The sequence below is a fragment of the Vulpes vulpes genome, chromosome 6 (assembly GCF_048418805.1).
Source record: "Vulpes vulpes isolate BD-2025 chromosome 6, VulVul3, whole genome shotgun sequence".
Lineage (NCBI taxonomy): Eukaryota > Metazoa > Chordata > Mammalia > Carnivora > Canidae > Vulpes > Vulpes vulpes.
This window is the reverse complement of record NC_132785.1, coordinates 81,588,742-81,605,550: the sequence shown is the minus strand read 5'-3', so window position 1 is coordinate 81,605,550 and position 16,809 is coordinate 81,588,742. Positions and strand designations below refer to the sequence as shown.

Here is a 16,809-nt window from a genome sequence, read left to right as displayed (position 1 = left end):
TACACACATACAAACACAATGAAATATTATGCAGCCATAAAAACAGACGGTATTTTACCATTTGTAAAAAATTCAGTGGACCTCGAGGGTATTATGCTAAGTGAAATAAGTCAGACTGACAAAAACAAATACCATATGATTTCGGTCATCTGTGGAATCTAAAAAACAAATGAATAAATAAACAGAAAGTAGAATCATACTCATAAATACAGAGATCAAACTGGTCACTAGAGAGAAGGTCAGAGGAAGAGCAAAATGGGTGAAAAAGGGAGGGGAAGATATAGGCTTTCAATTAGGGAATGAATAAATCATGGGAGTAAAAGGCACAGTATAAAGAATACATTACATGATAATATAATAACATTGTAGGGTGACAGATGGTAGCTACACTTGTGATGAGAATAGCTTAACATGTAGGTTTGAATCTTTATCTTGTATACCTGAAAAGAATAGAACTGCATGCCATCTATACTCAAAATAATAATAATTTAAAAATAAATAACATGCAAATGTGGTAAAGTAGAAAGGAAAGATTTATTAGTACTTATTAACAAACTAAACTCATAAATACTTTGGTGAAGAACAAAGGTATTTTCATTAAAATAAAATAATTAAAATATTGCTTTTAACTTTTGCTAACAAGAAAAGAAAGTATACTCAGTAGGTATTAAATAGCATGTATAATTTGTCTTGGCATCAAAGAAACTAACACATTCACAAACTATTTACAATGATATCTGGTTATCCTAAACAATATATGGAGATGTAAATCCTCTAATATTCCTCAGTATTACTAACCATTCTATTCAGGAAATAATTTTTAAAATAAAACTGAAGGAAGAAGTTTAAATGCATTATAATGTGATCCCAGACAATAAGTAGATTGAATTCTAAAAGATGTATAATATTAGGCAACACAGAATGATTTTTGACAGAATTGCTATATATATACTGACATATATTGAGGCTGTTCACATGCTGAATGTGATGTTAGATGTAATATTATGCAAAATTTATCAAAGTTGGTTGGGATATGAGCACTGTCATGAAGACTGACTGGAAAATGGCATAATGTTTAATGATAAATGGCAATGTGTCAACTTTGTGAGAAGATCTCCGACTGAGTGCCACAGAATCTTTAATGTTTCAGATATGCTGAAAGTTATAATATGATCCAGAAGACAATTAACAAAATAATAACTACAAATGAATGCCAAACTTTCAGCTTTCTAGTATATTACACCGTATCATTTAGTATACCACATCATAAAAATAAAAATTCATAAAACGTGAATATAGTTCATTGTACATAATTTATGATTAGCCTACTTTTTCTCTTCTTCTCAAGCCTTTACAATATCAGAAAAATTCTGTCAATTTAATTTTCATTAAAATGAACAAAGGAAATATTATAAGTGATCCCCAGAACCCATATTTTTACCCATAACTAAGAACTTCAATTTAAAATAATAATTTTTATCCTTTCATTATTTATTTTGTGTTATTGATCAGAAGAAGAAACATTCTAGAAAAAATACATTATTATATAACTACAGTTACATTTAGGATAGTAACTATATTTAAGTATACATAAATTATTGTATCTAACATCTGTGACTATTTAAAAATAAATATTCTAAAAAAAAATGTCCTCAAGTTTTCCATTAGCAATGGAGTAAATATTATTATTTGTTAAGTGATAACATTATGTCCACTTTTTTCTTCCTAATACTATTTTTATTCATTTTTCTCTTTAAATATATTACTGGAGATCAAGCTATTGCATAGACTTTTTTTAAGGGTTTTATTTTTAACCTCTTAATATCTCCTATTTTTCAGTTTTCTATTTCATGATTTCTACTCTTATTATTATTCCTTTAGAGTAACTTTTGATTAATTTTTAACAATCTTATTGTTCAATAGAACATGTATGTTATTAACTGAACGTGCCCCACAAAATTCATGTGTTGGAATCCTATTCTGTAATGTGTTGATATTAGGAGGCAGGGCTTTGGGAGGTAACCTCGATGAGATAAATTCACGAAGGTGGAGCTCTTATTAATGAAATAATGCTCTTATAAGAGTCACAAGAAAGCTCATTTCTACTCTGTTCTCTGCCGTATAATGACATGTGAAATTTGTAGTTTGCAACCAGAAAGAAAGTTCTTATCAGAATTTTTAGAAAGAAAGTTATCAGAATTAAACCATGCAGATAAACCTGATCACAGACTTTCAGCCTTTAGAAGTATGAAGAATAAACTCTTGTCATTTATTAGCCACCCCTTCTCTGGCACTTTTTTGTAGTAGCCTGAACTAAGACAATGCTGTGCATTTGTTTTCAACAAAATATTTATAAAAAATATTTTAAAGCTTCAACATCTCTAATTACTATTCTAGTTTTATCCTTTCTGCTTTGATATGTAATGTTACTAACATTCAATTCTAAATATTTTGTCATTTCCAGTGTTGTTTCCTTTCTAATACCAGAGTTATATTGGGCTTCATAAAAAAAATCAAGAATATTGTTAAAATTTCTATACTACCCAAAGCAATCCTTATCAAAATACCAACAGCACTTTTCACAGAACTAGAACAAACAATCCTAAAATTTATATGGAACCACAAAAGACTCTGAATAGCCAAAGCAATCTTGAAAAAGAAAAGCAAAGCTGTAGGCATCACATTTCTGGATTTCAAGTTACATTACAGGGCTGTGGTCAAGACAGTATGGTACTGGCACAAAAACAGACACAGAGATCAATGTAACAGAATAGAAAACAAACAAACAAACAAACAAAAACAGAAATGTACCCACTACCGTATGGTCAACTAATCTTTGAGAAAGCAGGAAAGAATATCCATTGGGGGAGGTGGAATAGTCTCTTTAACAAGTGGTGTTGGGAAAACTGGACAGTTACATGCAGAACAATGAAACTGGACCACTTTCTTACGCATACACAAAAATAAATTTAAAATGGTGAAAGACCTAAATATGAGACTTAGAGCCATACAAATCCAAGAGGAGAACACATGTCATAATCTCTTTGATTTCAGCCATAGCAACTTCTTACTAGAGATGAGGCAAGGGAAACAAAAGGAAAAAAATGAACTGTTAGGACTTCATTAAGATAAAAAGCTTCTGCACAGTAAAAGAAGCAACTAACAAAATGTAAAGGCAGCCTTCAGAATGCGAGATGATATTTGCAAATGACATGACTAATAAAGGGTTAGAACCTAAAATTTATAAAACTCATCACTCAAAAAACAAATAATCCAGTTAAGAAATGGATAAAAGACAGAATAGACATGTTTCCAAAGAAGACATCCAGATGGCTAATAGACACATGAAAAGATGCTCAACATTCACTCATCATCAGGGTAATACAAATCAAAACTGCAATGAGATATCACCTCACACCTGTCAGAATGGCTAAAATTAACAACACAGGAAACAACAGATGTTGGCCCAGATGTGGAGAAAGGGGAAACCTGTTCCCACCTGTTGTAGGGATGCAAACTGATGCAGCCACTCTGGAAAACAGTAAGGAGGTTCCTCAGAAAGTTAAAAATAGAACTACCATATGGTCCAACAATTACACTACTATGTGTCTATCCAAAGGATACACAAATACTGATTCAAAGGGGTACATGCCTCCTGATGTTTACAGCAGCATTTTCAACAATAGCCAAATAATGGAAAGAGTCTAAATGCCCATCAACTGATGAATGAATAAAGAAGAAGTGTATATACATAATGGAATATTACTCAGCCATTAAAATGAATGAAATCTTTCCATTTACAACAATGTGGATGGAGCTAAAGAGTATTATGTATGCTAAGTGAAATAAGTCTGTCAGAGAAAGACAAATACCATATGATTTCAGTGGCATGTGGAATTTAAGAAACAAAACAGGTGAACATAAGGGGGTTATAAAAAGAGAGAGGCAAACCATAAAACAGACTCTTAACCATAGAGAACAAACTGAGAGTTACTGGAGGAGGGATGAGAGTGGGATGTGATAAATAGTTGATGGGTATTAAGGAGGGCACTCGTGTTGAACACTGGGTACTATATGTAAGTGATGGATCACTAAATTCTGTGCCTGAAACCCAAATTACACTGGATGTTAACTGGCTAGAGTTTATATTTATTTTTAAAAATATTTATTTTATTTATTTGAGAGAAAAAGCAAATTCAGGAAGGGGCAGAGGGAGAGAATCTTCAAGCTGACTCCTCACTGAGCATGGACCCCAATAGGGGGCTGAATGTCATGGCTATGAGATCATGACCTGAGCTGAAACTCAGAGATAGATCTAAGAGTTAGATGCTCAACCCACTGAGCCACCCACGTGTCCTTAACTAACAGGCATTTAAATAAAAACTTGAAACTACAAAAAAAGTAATAAAAAATAATTCAAACACATTTAATATGTATATTTACATATGTATTTCTAATTTAGCTACACTATATATTTTTTAAATAGCATGTTTTTGTTGATATTCCTAATTCCTTGAAATTTTTGAGACCTGTTTTGTCTTATACTGTTTGTAAGAATGAAACTTAAATATCAACTTAAATTTATATAAAATAAACTTTATCAGTTCATATGCATATTTATATATTCATAGTTAAGTTTTGTTTGCATAATCTTGATTCTTAATGTTTTCTACTTGTACTATATACAGACTTTTTTTACTATTTCCGTGGGGAATTCATCACATTTTTATTTATTACACTAAAGAAATGGTTAATCATATTTTACAGTTTACTATTATGCATTTATATTTTTCTCTCTTTTTGTCATTTTCCTTCTTTTACTGCCATTTTTGAGTTTTGGTGTATTCCTTTTTGTTACTACTTTTTGTTTAATATTCTGCCATAGCAAGGAAAAGGCTAAGGTCTTTTTCTTGATCAGGAGTGGCTGGAGAGTAACACTAGCATACAAAACTCTTGAAAATACTTTTGATACATACTAAAAGAAAGCTAATGAATTTTCATTACCTATGAATTTTTTTAAACCTGGGCCATTTATTGTAAAAAAAAAAAAATACAACAAGACTACCTTAACTACTTTAATTTTTATGGAATTTATGATGTCTGGATGAATAATAAAGGATAATTGTATAAGGTGAATTGATAGTGGAAGATAAAATGAAAACATTCCATTAGTGAAATGGCACAGTCTTTATAAGTAAGGTCTCCATGTGAATTGGTTTGAATGGATTTTATATACTAAATCCAAAGTAGAAGGTATTCTACTTATGGAGAGAAAGGATTTATGGAAAGCTTTGTGCGATGTCCTGGATTCCTCCTGGAAAGAATGGTTACTCTGTGTCTTGTAATTCCCTGTATTCTTTAAATCATCAGTATCCTTCAAATCATTTCAGTATTATGTATATGGTCCTTGGCAATTGGATTTGACAATTTGACTCCTTGTGTTACCACTTACTCTGATTAATATATATATTTTTAAGATTTTTATTTATTCATGAGAGACACACACACAGAGAGAAAGAGAAAGAGAGAGAGAGAGAGAGAGAGAGAGGCAGGGACACAGGTAGAGGGAGAAGCAGGCTCCATGCAGGGAGCCCAACATGGGACTCAATCCTGGGTCTCTAGCATCAGGCCCTGGGCTGAAGGCAGGCGCTAAACCGCTGAGCCACCCGAGGCTGCCCTGATTAATATTTCTGATAATAGACATAATAGAACATATGTGTTTTAACTGTCAGGAACATTTCAAAAATAAACCTTAATCCCTAATAAGATGCCTCTTTTAAAGGTAATTATGCTTAGAACACATATTTTTCTCAAATACATTATACTATATGAGAGGAATACTCTGAGTATTCACATATACCTCCATTTTTTTGTTGTTGTTGTTTTTCTTTTCTTTTTGTCTTCTTGCCATGACAGAAAAATTCTATCCTGGTTGGGTATAGATTTCAGGGTCCAATCCCTTTATTTCACTGTGTTTTATATCATATAAGAATGTATTCACATTATTGAAAATGAAAAGCCAAATTCAATATGATTTTATTATAAAAATATTTTTTGTTTCCTCTGGAAAATTTAAGTTTTTTTTTAATTGTGAAATGAGGACTATCATTAAGATATTTATCTACATATAGGGTGTGTATAATTTTAATAATTTTCCTTAGGAATTAATGGACCTATAAAGTATGCAATTTAGGTCCCTTTTCGGCTCAGATAAATATCCTACTGATCTCAATTATTTTTCATCATTTATTTTTTTTTATTTCTAGAATTCCTATTATTTGCATTATAGATCTGATCCATCTTCCAAGTCTCTTCTCCTTGTCCTCTTTGTTTTATAATTTCTTTCAAAGTTGCCTAATAATTCTTTCACTTTTATTTTAATTTGGTCCCCAGCAGTTCTATTACTCTATTTTAGTTCATTAACTAAATGTTTAATCAAGGTGGAAAAAAAACCTGATTGCTTACCTGGTAAGCTTCAAAAAGTTCTTTTATGCTTTAGTCAGAATTTCCTAACCTGTTTAAATTTTGCTACATTTTGCATCTTATATTCCTTTAATATGTTTCAGTATCTGTTAATCCCATTAATAAATATTCAGCTTGACTTTCTTTACATTAAATCTGTGACTGAGTATAAATGAGCTTTTATTTTATGGTATCTTAATACCTACAAAAATCAAGCTATTAGTATCTAACCAGAGCAAAACTATAAGTGCTAGAAAACATGAACACTTTCTAATTATCTATGTTTATCAAAACATAAAATGTTTATCCTTGTTTTGAGAGATAAAGCTGTTCTCTGTGTAGGTCCCCTGGAGTGTTAATTGCATTATTTTCCTAACCAACAAATTTGGGAGCTAATTCTGACAGGGAACTCTTACACAAATAAGTTGGGGTCAAGAGGATCTAGAAGACATTTCCAGGTACACTGAATGCAAATTAAACATTTTATTGGGCTTTGGAAGATTTCTGTGTGTCAGGCTCTTTTAGGGAGGTATAAAACCTTTTCTTATCAAAGGCTTAGAGATAAGATACCTCCTCCCCCCACATTTTTTTTTTCCTTTCTTGCTCTAAAGTTCTCCTCCCTTCTGTGGCTTTAAGGAGAAGTATATCTTCTATCCCTATCCTTGGGATTTTGCAAAACTTAGGAGTAAAAAAAAAATATGGACTTTAAATTGAGAAACTGAATACTGTGGGAGATTCAGTTTTGTCCTGTGTGAGTTTTGAGTAAATCCCTTCATCTTCATTTTATACTCCCCCTCCTGCCCTTTCCACCTCACAGCTTAAAATCTGGCAAATCTCTTTGTTAGAAAGACCGGCTGAAAGATTGAAGCAGGTCACCTTCAATATACAATTTATCTGACTTCTAAATATTGAGAAATTATGAGAGTTTTTTTTTCCTTTTTTTTCTCCCTTTGGGTCTTTAAAACACATAGCATAGCTCCCCTGCATCAAGTGTAGTTCCTAGAATTCAGTAAATGTCCTGTAGACAAAACTGACCTGGTGTTTGGGCGTCTTCATATTCCTCTTGCATCGAACTGGATAAGAAGTCTACTATCATTTTTTACCTTTGTTCCTTTGTATACAATGTGTTCTTTTGAAATCTGGCTGATCTTAAGACTTTCTTCTTATTGCTGGTCTCTAAAAAAAAAAAAAAGATTATGTTGTGTACTAGGGGCTGAATTGTGTCCCCTCTCTCCAGAAGTTCATATGCTGAAGTCCTAGTTCCTGGTGGTTCAGAATATGAGCTTATTTAGAGATGGGGTCTTTATATATATTTTTTTGAGATGGGGTCTTTAAAGGGGTAATTAAAATAAACAAGGTCATCTATGTAGACCCTAATCCAGTATTACTGGTGTCCTTATAAGAAGACAAAAGTGGGAACCAGACACGTACAGAAGGAAGACAATGTGAAAACTCAGGGAAAAGATGATCCTTCTCAAGCCTGAAGCAGATTCTTCCCTTATAGCCCTTGGAAGGAACAAATCCTACTAACACCTCAATCTCAGATTTCTAGCCTTTCAAACTGCGAGAAAATAAATGTCTTGTTGAAGCCACTAAATCTGTAGTAATTTGTTACAGCAGTCCTTAGAAACTAATACAATTTGCTTTGGGCAGTTTTCTTCATGTGTCTTTTCCTTGAGGTTTGTTTCCTGGATCTGTGAATTTATAGTTTTCATCAGTTTTGTAAACATTTGTCACTTCCTTGTAAACACTGGCCATATTTTGAGACTTCCACTTTTCAGTCCAACTGAAAGAGGCTTGGAAGTTATCACTCCAGTCTTCACACAAAAACAAAAGCTAAACAAACTGAAAAGCAGCAACTCTTCTTAGATCCACAAGTACTGAGGGCACAGGACAAACTGTTGTGCTGAAAATCAGAGAGAGAGGCAGAGACAGAATCATAGCTTGCTGGAAAACAAGCCCAGGGATAGAAACTTTCACTGGAACTAGTATATGGAAACACTGCTACATCCACCTATTTACAAACTATTCAATGGTTGTTTCACACCACAGTTACAATGGCTATGTTGTATGTAAACTATATGGCTCACAAAACTTAGACAACTGAAGAATTGCTGGCAGTTCAATGTGGATAAGATTGAGAGTTTAAAAATTCCAGTAGTTCTTAAAATTAGGAGAGGATATCCATGAATTTGTGAATTTTACCTCCAGAAACCCTATAAGGTTTTACAGCAAAGAGCAGAAATGAAAAAGAAAATAAAATCTCCTTGTGCTTCCCATGGAGGAAGAAAAGGAGCTATCTTTAAATATGTCTGGAACATTCTATACATCTTAACATGGCTTTCCTCAAAGGAACTCATTTTCCCAGTGTCTAACTGAATGGGGATTTGCAAGTATAATGGACTTTGGGAAACAAACCTCTCACTGCAGTCCCTTCTAGCCTTCCTGTCTCACCTAAGGTGGGGGAACAAATCTGAGAAACACTTGTGAAAGTCACACTCCAGGAGTACAGAGGCACTAAAAAATTGAGGACTCCTGCTAGGATTATAAGATCCTTCCGCTTTCCCCAAACCTTACCTTCTTATACAGGGAGTACAACCACAAGTACTGCGCATCTCAGACCTCACTTAAACAGAACTCTCTGCAGAGACAAACAGGAGACAACACAGGAGACAAACAAAGAACACTAAAGGGCATTTTAGTCTCTGGCACTTGCAGCTACAACAAACAGTAAAAAGAGCCTAACTCCTGATTAGAAACACACACGCAAAAAAACTCACAATAAAGGCCTATTTAACTTGATTACTTTTACCCAGTATATTATGTGCAGTTTCGTCCGTCAGCTCATGCTTTCCTAAGAAGATAGCACAGAGTGGGAAACTTTAACAACAAAAATGTATTTTCTCATAATTCTGGAGGCCAGAAGGTCCATGATGAAGAATCAAGCTAATTTGGTTTCAGGTGAGATCTTTCTTGTTTGCAGGCAGACGTCTTTGAGCTTTTCTTCACATGGTGAAGGGAGAAAATTCTGTTGTCTTCCTCTTTCTATAAGGACACCAGTGCTGCTGGATTGGGGCCACAACTTTAGGACATCATCTAAACCTTATCACCTCATTGAGGTCCTATCTCCAAATACAATTGTATTGAGGATTAGGGCTTCAAAATATGGTTTTTGAGTTGACACAATTTAGTCCATAGCAGGCTTTCAACAATAACAAACTATGAAGCCACTACCAAAAACATACTAAAAGACAAGAAACACAGCTTAAAGAGATAGAGAAAACATGAGAAACAGACTCAGATATGGCAAAGGTGTTGGAATTATTAGACTGGACAGCATGAAAGAACATATGGATAATGTAAGCAGAGAGATTAAACTCTAAGATAGAATCAAAAGGAAGTGCAAGCAATCAAACACATCAGAAAAGAAATGATGCCTTTAAATGGGATCATCAATATAACAGAGAATACAAAGGAAAAAAAACAAACAAGGAGTTTAAAGACATGCCAACAGAATCTTATAGGGATGCCTGAGTGGTTCAGCAGTTTGGTACCTCCCTTTGGCCCAGGGCATGATCCTGGAGTCCCGAGATCGAGTGCCACATCGGGGTCCCTGCATGGAGCCTGCTTCTCTTTCTGCCTGTGTCACTGACTCCCTTTTTCTCTCATGTATAAACAAATGACATCTTTTTTTTAAAAAAGAAACATAATTGGAATGCAAGGGGAAAAAAGAATGAAAAGGTGGAAGAAAATAACCAAGAACTATGAGAAAATTATTAAAGATATCCACATATTTGGAATACCAGAGGAGAAGAAAAAAGGAAGAGATAATGACAGAACTTTTTTAAAATTAATGATACCAAACCACTGATATAGGAAATTCTGAGAACACCCAACCGGTAAACATGAATATTTCCACACTCAAACTACAGAAAATTAAAGACATGTAGAAAATCTTTAAAGATGTCAGGCTTGGGGGGAATACTTCCTTTACAGAGGAGCAGAAATCAGAATTACATTGGGAATCTCTTAAGAAACCATGGGAAGAGAGGAGGATAGAGCGAAAGATTTAAAGTGTTGAAGGAAAACTATTTTTGTTAGTCTATTGCTTTCACCTCCTTGGAGGACTCCAATTACAGTTATTTGGTTACTTGAAACTTTGCCCCAGTTCACTAATGATTTTCAAAAAAGTTTCTATGTTTCATTTTGGATAACTTCTGTTGTGTCTATTGCTCTCTGTGTTTGAATAGTTTCTACTGATTTGTTCAGTGATATTTTCTTCTGTAATATCTTCTTCAATATTAATTATTTCTTCTGCCTCAGGAGTCAGTAAATTGCAGTCCATGGGCTAAATTCGGACAGTTTTGTAAATAATCTTATGCTAAAACATAGCCACATTCGTTTATTTACATATTATTAATGGCTGTTTTTACACTGCTGTTATACCAGAAACTATAGGTTTCACAAAACCTATTTTTTTATTATTATTTACTGTCTGGCTTTTTACAAATAAATAAGTAAAGTTTGCTAACACTTGCTTTAGCTAATTGAACATATAGAATACAATCATACTGACTACTTTGGTGTCTTTTCTACTAGTTATAAAACCTGTTAGTTGGGGGTCAGTTTTATTTGAGTTTTCTCATTATGAATTGTATTTCCCTTCCTTCTTTGCATGACTGGTAATATCGGATTAGATATCAGACTGTGATTTTCATCTTGTGGAGTACTGCATTGTCTTCCTCTAACATCCTTTAAAACTCTATTCTAGGGACTCCTGGGTGGCTCAGTGTTTGAGCGTCTGCCTTTGGCTCAGGGCGTGATCCCAGAGTCCAGGATCAAGTTCTGCATCGGGCTCCCTGCATGGAGCCTGCTTCTCCTCCCTCTGCCTATGTCTCTGCCTCTCTACTGGTGTCTCTCATGAATAAATAAATAGAATCTTTTTAAAAAGAACAAAAATTTAAAAAAAAGAACAAAAATCTGTTCTAGGACATAGGGTATCTAGAAACAGTGTAATCTATTATGTTTTTCTTTAAACTGCTGCTGCTTCTGGTGTTTTGTTCTGTTTTGCTTTGTTTGGAGGAGAAGAATTGCGTTCATATTAATGTTAATTTTTTTCCCCACAATTAAGGCAAGAATCTTACCATTCTAACTGGCATTTCCTGAATTCTGAGGGTTTCCTATCTGGCTTTTGGGAACAGGCATTTTGCAGGCCAGATATGAGCTCCTGGCAACCACTGTACCTCTATTCCTATTTTGACTCTTTCTTTCCTTAGACTCAGGTATTTTCTTCCCCTGCATGCTATGACCAAGACTCACCTAAATACTCAAACATGACCCTGTAGAGATCTCTGGAATCCTCTTTATCCACATCATTCTTCTTTTCTTTTAATCTGCCCTACAAATGCTATTAACCTTTATTTCCCTGGAATCTCGGCTCAGGGTGATAGCTGGGCTCATGCTGTGTTTACCTCCCTGGACCACAGCCTGTAACGTTTCTCCAAGTCATATGCTAAGCCAATTATAGTACACTCCTTGTTTGTTCCTCGTATTTCACAATCTCTTTTATTGCCTGATGTCTAAGGTCTTAAGTGCCATTACTTTCCTACATATATTTCCTTATTTTTAACGGTTTCATCTCGGAACGTTAATCTGGTCCCTTTTACTTAATCTGGATTGGAAGTGTTAGCCTCTTCCCAGTGCTCTTTAATGTCTCCAGTAGTGTAGCTGGAGTGAAAGGAGGAATCTAGCATAGGCTCCTACTTGTCCCAAAGGCCTCTCACACTCAACAATATCTATCCCAGATAGATACTTAGCTTGATTGGGCAGACTCTTTAACCTACTTTATTTCCACTTCTTTTGCATTTCATCACAAAAGTAATCACCAAATTCTCGGAACTTTTTCAAACCCAACACAAATATTTTCATTACAGTAGCAGTCCTTTATGTATCTGTTCTAATGATCATGTTACTCTAAACCTTGAAGGTTTGATACAACTTTTATCTTTTATATTATTTTAGTTATTTCAAAAGTGATCAAGGAAAGAGCAAGATATTTAAATATCTAGCACACATTTACACATTTTCAGAAAAGTGTATACAAAATTTTACAGGAATATGAGTAATTTAATATTTTTTAGTACTTTAAAGATTTACTTAGGTATCAAAAATATAGTTGTAATTATTTTTATATATTTTATAACAAGAGATATGATTGACACACTTTTTTACTTAAAAAAGTTACTCAATTTAGAAATTTTACTATGAACACAAATGCTAACAGACGTATATCAAGTAATTCCAAAGATTATATACTTGCTGAATTTCTTTTAAAAAATTATTTTTGAGGGATAATTTGCATCATAAAATTTCCAGATTTTATAACAAAATTATTACAAAATTTTATCTTCTTCATAAAAAAATTTCAGAAGCTCTATGACTAGTAAAAAATATTGATGATTGAATTAGTAAAATAATGTAATTTTGAATTTTAATATAATTCTTACAGATTTGTAATTGTGGACTTTACTATAGACTTTTACCTAAAACAAATATGAAATTTTTATTGCCTACAAAACATTATGTTGAAATAATATTTTAATAGTTTTACTTTTACTTCTATTCTGCTAGTAGTCTTACATTGAACTTGACCATGAAGAAGATATTTTTTCAATATTAGTATTGAAATTTATTAATTTATTACTATCACATTTTTTGGCTTGTTTAAAATGTAAGCTGTTGAAATACAAAAGTGTGGTAGGAAGCATTTTAGTTAGCTTTGTTTATCTACATAGCTAATTATCAACTAATAATGTTGGTTAAAGTTGATTTTGCAAATTCAAAGTTATCAAACAATTTCAGACATATTTTTCTGCCTATCTGTCTCTTTTTGTAAAACTTGGAAACAACTTTCAAAGGGCATAGTAGTGTATCAAAGATTGTTGCCTAAGTCTAAATATATATATTTATAGAACTAATGTAATACTCATTTATTTTTAATGAAAAGTGAAGTTATTCTACTTTTAAGATTTTGTTTATTTATTTGAGAGAGAGAGAGACAAGAAATAGCAAGAGGGAGCACAAACAGGGAGGAGAGGGAGAACCAGGATCCCTGTGAGCAGGGAGCCCAGTGTGGGGCTCAATCCTGGGACTCTGGTATCATGACCTGAGCTGAAGGTAGACACTCAAACAACTGAGGTACCCAGGCGCCCCAAGGTGAAGTTATTTTAATAACATCTACTTTTTTTCATTTACCAGAAATACTAATTAAAAGTCAGAAATTAAGTTAAATCAGAACCATCAATATCCTATAATTATTAGTACACACCCTACTTAAAGTCAGATATACTCTTCTTATAAAAAAAAATCAGCCTTTAAAATTTATTTAAAATATCTCCTAGGAAGAGCTTTTACAATCCATCCAAAATTCATTATGAAAATAATTGTTATCACATATAATGGCTTAAAATATGGATTTTATAATGAAAGTGCTGACATAGTCTTAACTGCAGTGTTACAAATGAGACACTATAAGAGGACAAACTGGGAATGAATTACAGTCACTTGCAGTTATATGCAAAAATCATTATGTATTTAAAATGTCAAAAGATGAATATATTTACTCACTGTTAAATGACACTACAGATTGACTTATTTATTATAGTTGTCTCTATCTCCAAAACACATTCATTTATTTGACAAACTGGAAGATGATCATTTATGTTATAATCACAACTTGTTAGTTCTGGTTTGTTGTTAATTATTTATTCCTGCAATTAGACATTTATAAATTGAATTGGCAATAATTACAGCTCTTTTGACATCACATTGGGAAAGCAAATCTTATATTATTATCACTTCATTATACAATATATGATGTAAAATGCTTCAGCTTTCGAAAAACTCTCAAATATATGTAAAGATCTTTAAAACTAGTATCAGTGGGAAGATTGATACTTCCTACTTTTATATGAAGGATGACAATCTTTTACATCTCTCATTATCTTTGTAAATATATGTTAAAGTTCCTTGACACTATATTTTATTTGGGTTTTTTTGCATATTTTTGCATATTTTTTGCATATCACTCTTTGATATTTTGAAAATTTACAAATCAGCATGAGAGAAACTCAAGCAAATTAAACCCTTTCTTTGCCTCTTTCAACATGTACTTGGCACCCTAGCTTTGGGAACTTGTGCCCTTTAGAGGTTGGTTCCATGTATCAGGAGCAAACGATTAATCTTGCATTAGAGGAATTACAAATATGTTTTGTGCAGGAAACTATTTCCTCCATCTCAGAGAGGTCTTCCTGCCCTACCAGTGTCATTCTAGCAAGCCAGAGTATAATGGTACCAAGATGCTAAGGGTAGATATTCCTAAAAACCCAATTTTCTAGACTGCTTTTCATCCTTTTCAATAGTATATTTTAGTTTAAATCTTCAAATTCCATTTGAATAAGAAACTGTAACCTGCCATGTAATGTTGCTTTTTACTTAGGTATGCATCAAAAGCAATAATTTCCGAAGCAGATCTGATTTTACAAGACCAACTTGATAAATAACTTTATCTCTATCATATTTGTTTATAAGCAAAGTATTACTTTGTCAGGGCTTATCTAATCTTCAGTGTCTGGGATTGTGGGCAACAGAGCAGATCAAGTCAAACCCCAAAATTTTTGAGGTGATGTGTCTTTTTTGGTGGCTGTAAATTTCTATCCAATATGGCTTGCACAGATCTTACACTGGGCGATAGTCCAAGCATACCCAGGAAACCAGCTGTGCTCTGTAGAAGGCTGGCCTATCAGACTCAAGTTGCAGGCTTTATACACGGTAAGTGTCTCATGCACGTATCCATGAGGATTCACATAAGCTGCTATCGGTCCACATAAGGATAAACTGAATATTTCATTTTTGGTTGTTGTTTCTGTTTCTTGACATTGTTTACAGCAAAGAGATGTACATTTATTCATAATATCTAGTTCACAGCAAAGTCGTTGGATGGCACTACCAATTTTAAGGAGCTGAATCCTTAATAAATCATCAATAGGAAGACAAGCAGCTACTCTGTAAGAAAAATCTATTGGATTTGAAGGAAGAGACTCATCTTTTAGATTTTCGTCCCATTCACATAGCTGTTTCTTGATTCTATCCATTAAAGTTTCATCCTCACATAAGGAATACAGCTAGCGAGGCCATGAAGTCAAATTTGCACAATGAAACTTTCTCTTCTGGTATTTCTGCCACCATTTATATGAATACTGGTCTTCCCATGAGATAGGTTTTGAAGGAAATATCTGGCATTTATTGAGGGATTCTAACTGAACTGCAGACATGGTTAAGGCAACACACATTCAGGAAGAATTTGCACTTTAGCTTGCTGGATTCCATCTGACTGTGTTCTTAGTTCAAGGACTTTGAACCTTTGTCTTCCAATTGTTTTCACTCTCACTATCTCAATTCCGAAATCTTGTTCTTCTCGATAGGCATATATCTTTGCAGTTGTTCCAAACTGTGCTTCCCTCTCCTGTATATTACTGTATACAAGAACTGCAAAGGTTCTGCCTTTCTGAATTAAATTCCGCACCATACTGACTTCCTGAGGACGAAAGAGCTGAAGAGGTAAGGTCTGCCCAAAAATCAGGATCATCATCACCTGTGGCAGGACTGGCATAACCTGACAGCTGTTGTTGCCATGCAAAGTCCTGCCATGAAATTCTTCCATATCAGCGCCCAGATATGTATGTGATGTTGGCAGACTGGTGTCAAAATTTATGACATTTGGTTTTTTGGCTTCTTAGCTATCCTGGTCTTCGACTTCCATTTCAATTTCATCTTCTTCCTCACTCTCTGTAGGTAGGAGCGGCAGGTGGTTGCCCATGTTGTGGGCAGCGTCCTGAGGGTCTCTCTTGCCGGCCATGTCTCACTATATTTTATTTGAATAACTGCTTAAAGCATCATATTTTTTTTTTACAAAATGCATGCTGATATTATTTGTTGTAGACTCAAACTCATAAGATGCATTTTTGTTTGAATTTTCCATACATATTTTATGATAAAAATATTGAATTTCTAATCATAAACACATGATGTGCTCACTTTCATTTTTTGGCGGTTACATATAAAAAGTCAAATATCTTAAGAGAAAATACATTATTAATAAAAGATAGAAAATTAGGTAGATAAATCAGGTAGTATTCAGTAGAATTATAATGAATATATTCTAAGTGCATTTATGGAATAAATTGTTGAGTTTTAATAAAATCAATCAAAATTTGATTTGTTAGTTTATGTTTTCTTTTTTTTTTTTTTTTTAATTTTTATTTATTTATGATAGTCACAGAGAGAGAG

General features: G+C 33.5%; 1 pseudogene; it reads right to left on the bottom strand.

Moving 5' to 3' along the window:
• Positions 1-14,932: 14,932 nt before the first annotated feature.
• On the bottom strand, positions 14,933-16,378 carry LOC112907831 (protein cereblon pseudogene; annotated as a pseudogene).
• Between the last annotated feature and the right edge of the window lie 431 nt (positions 16,379-16,809).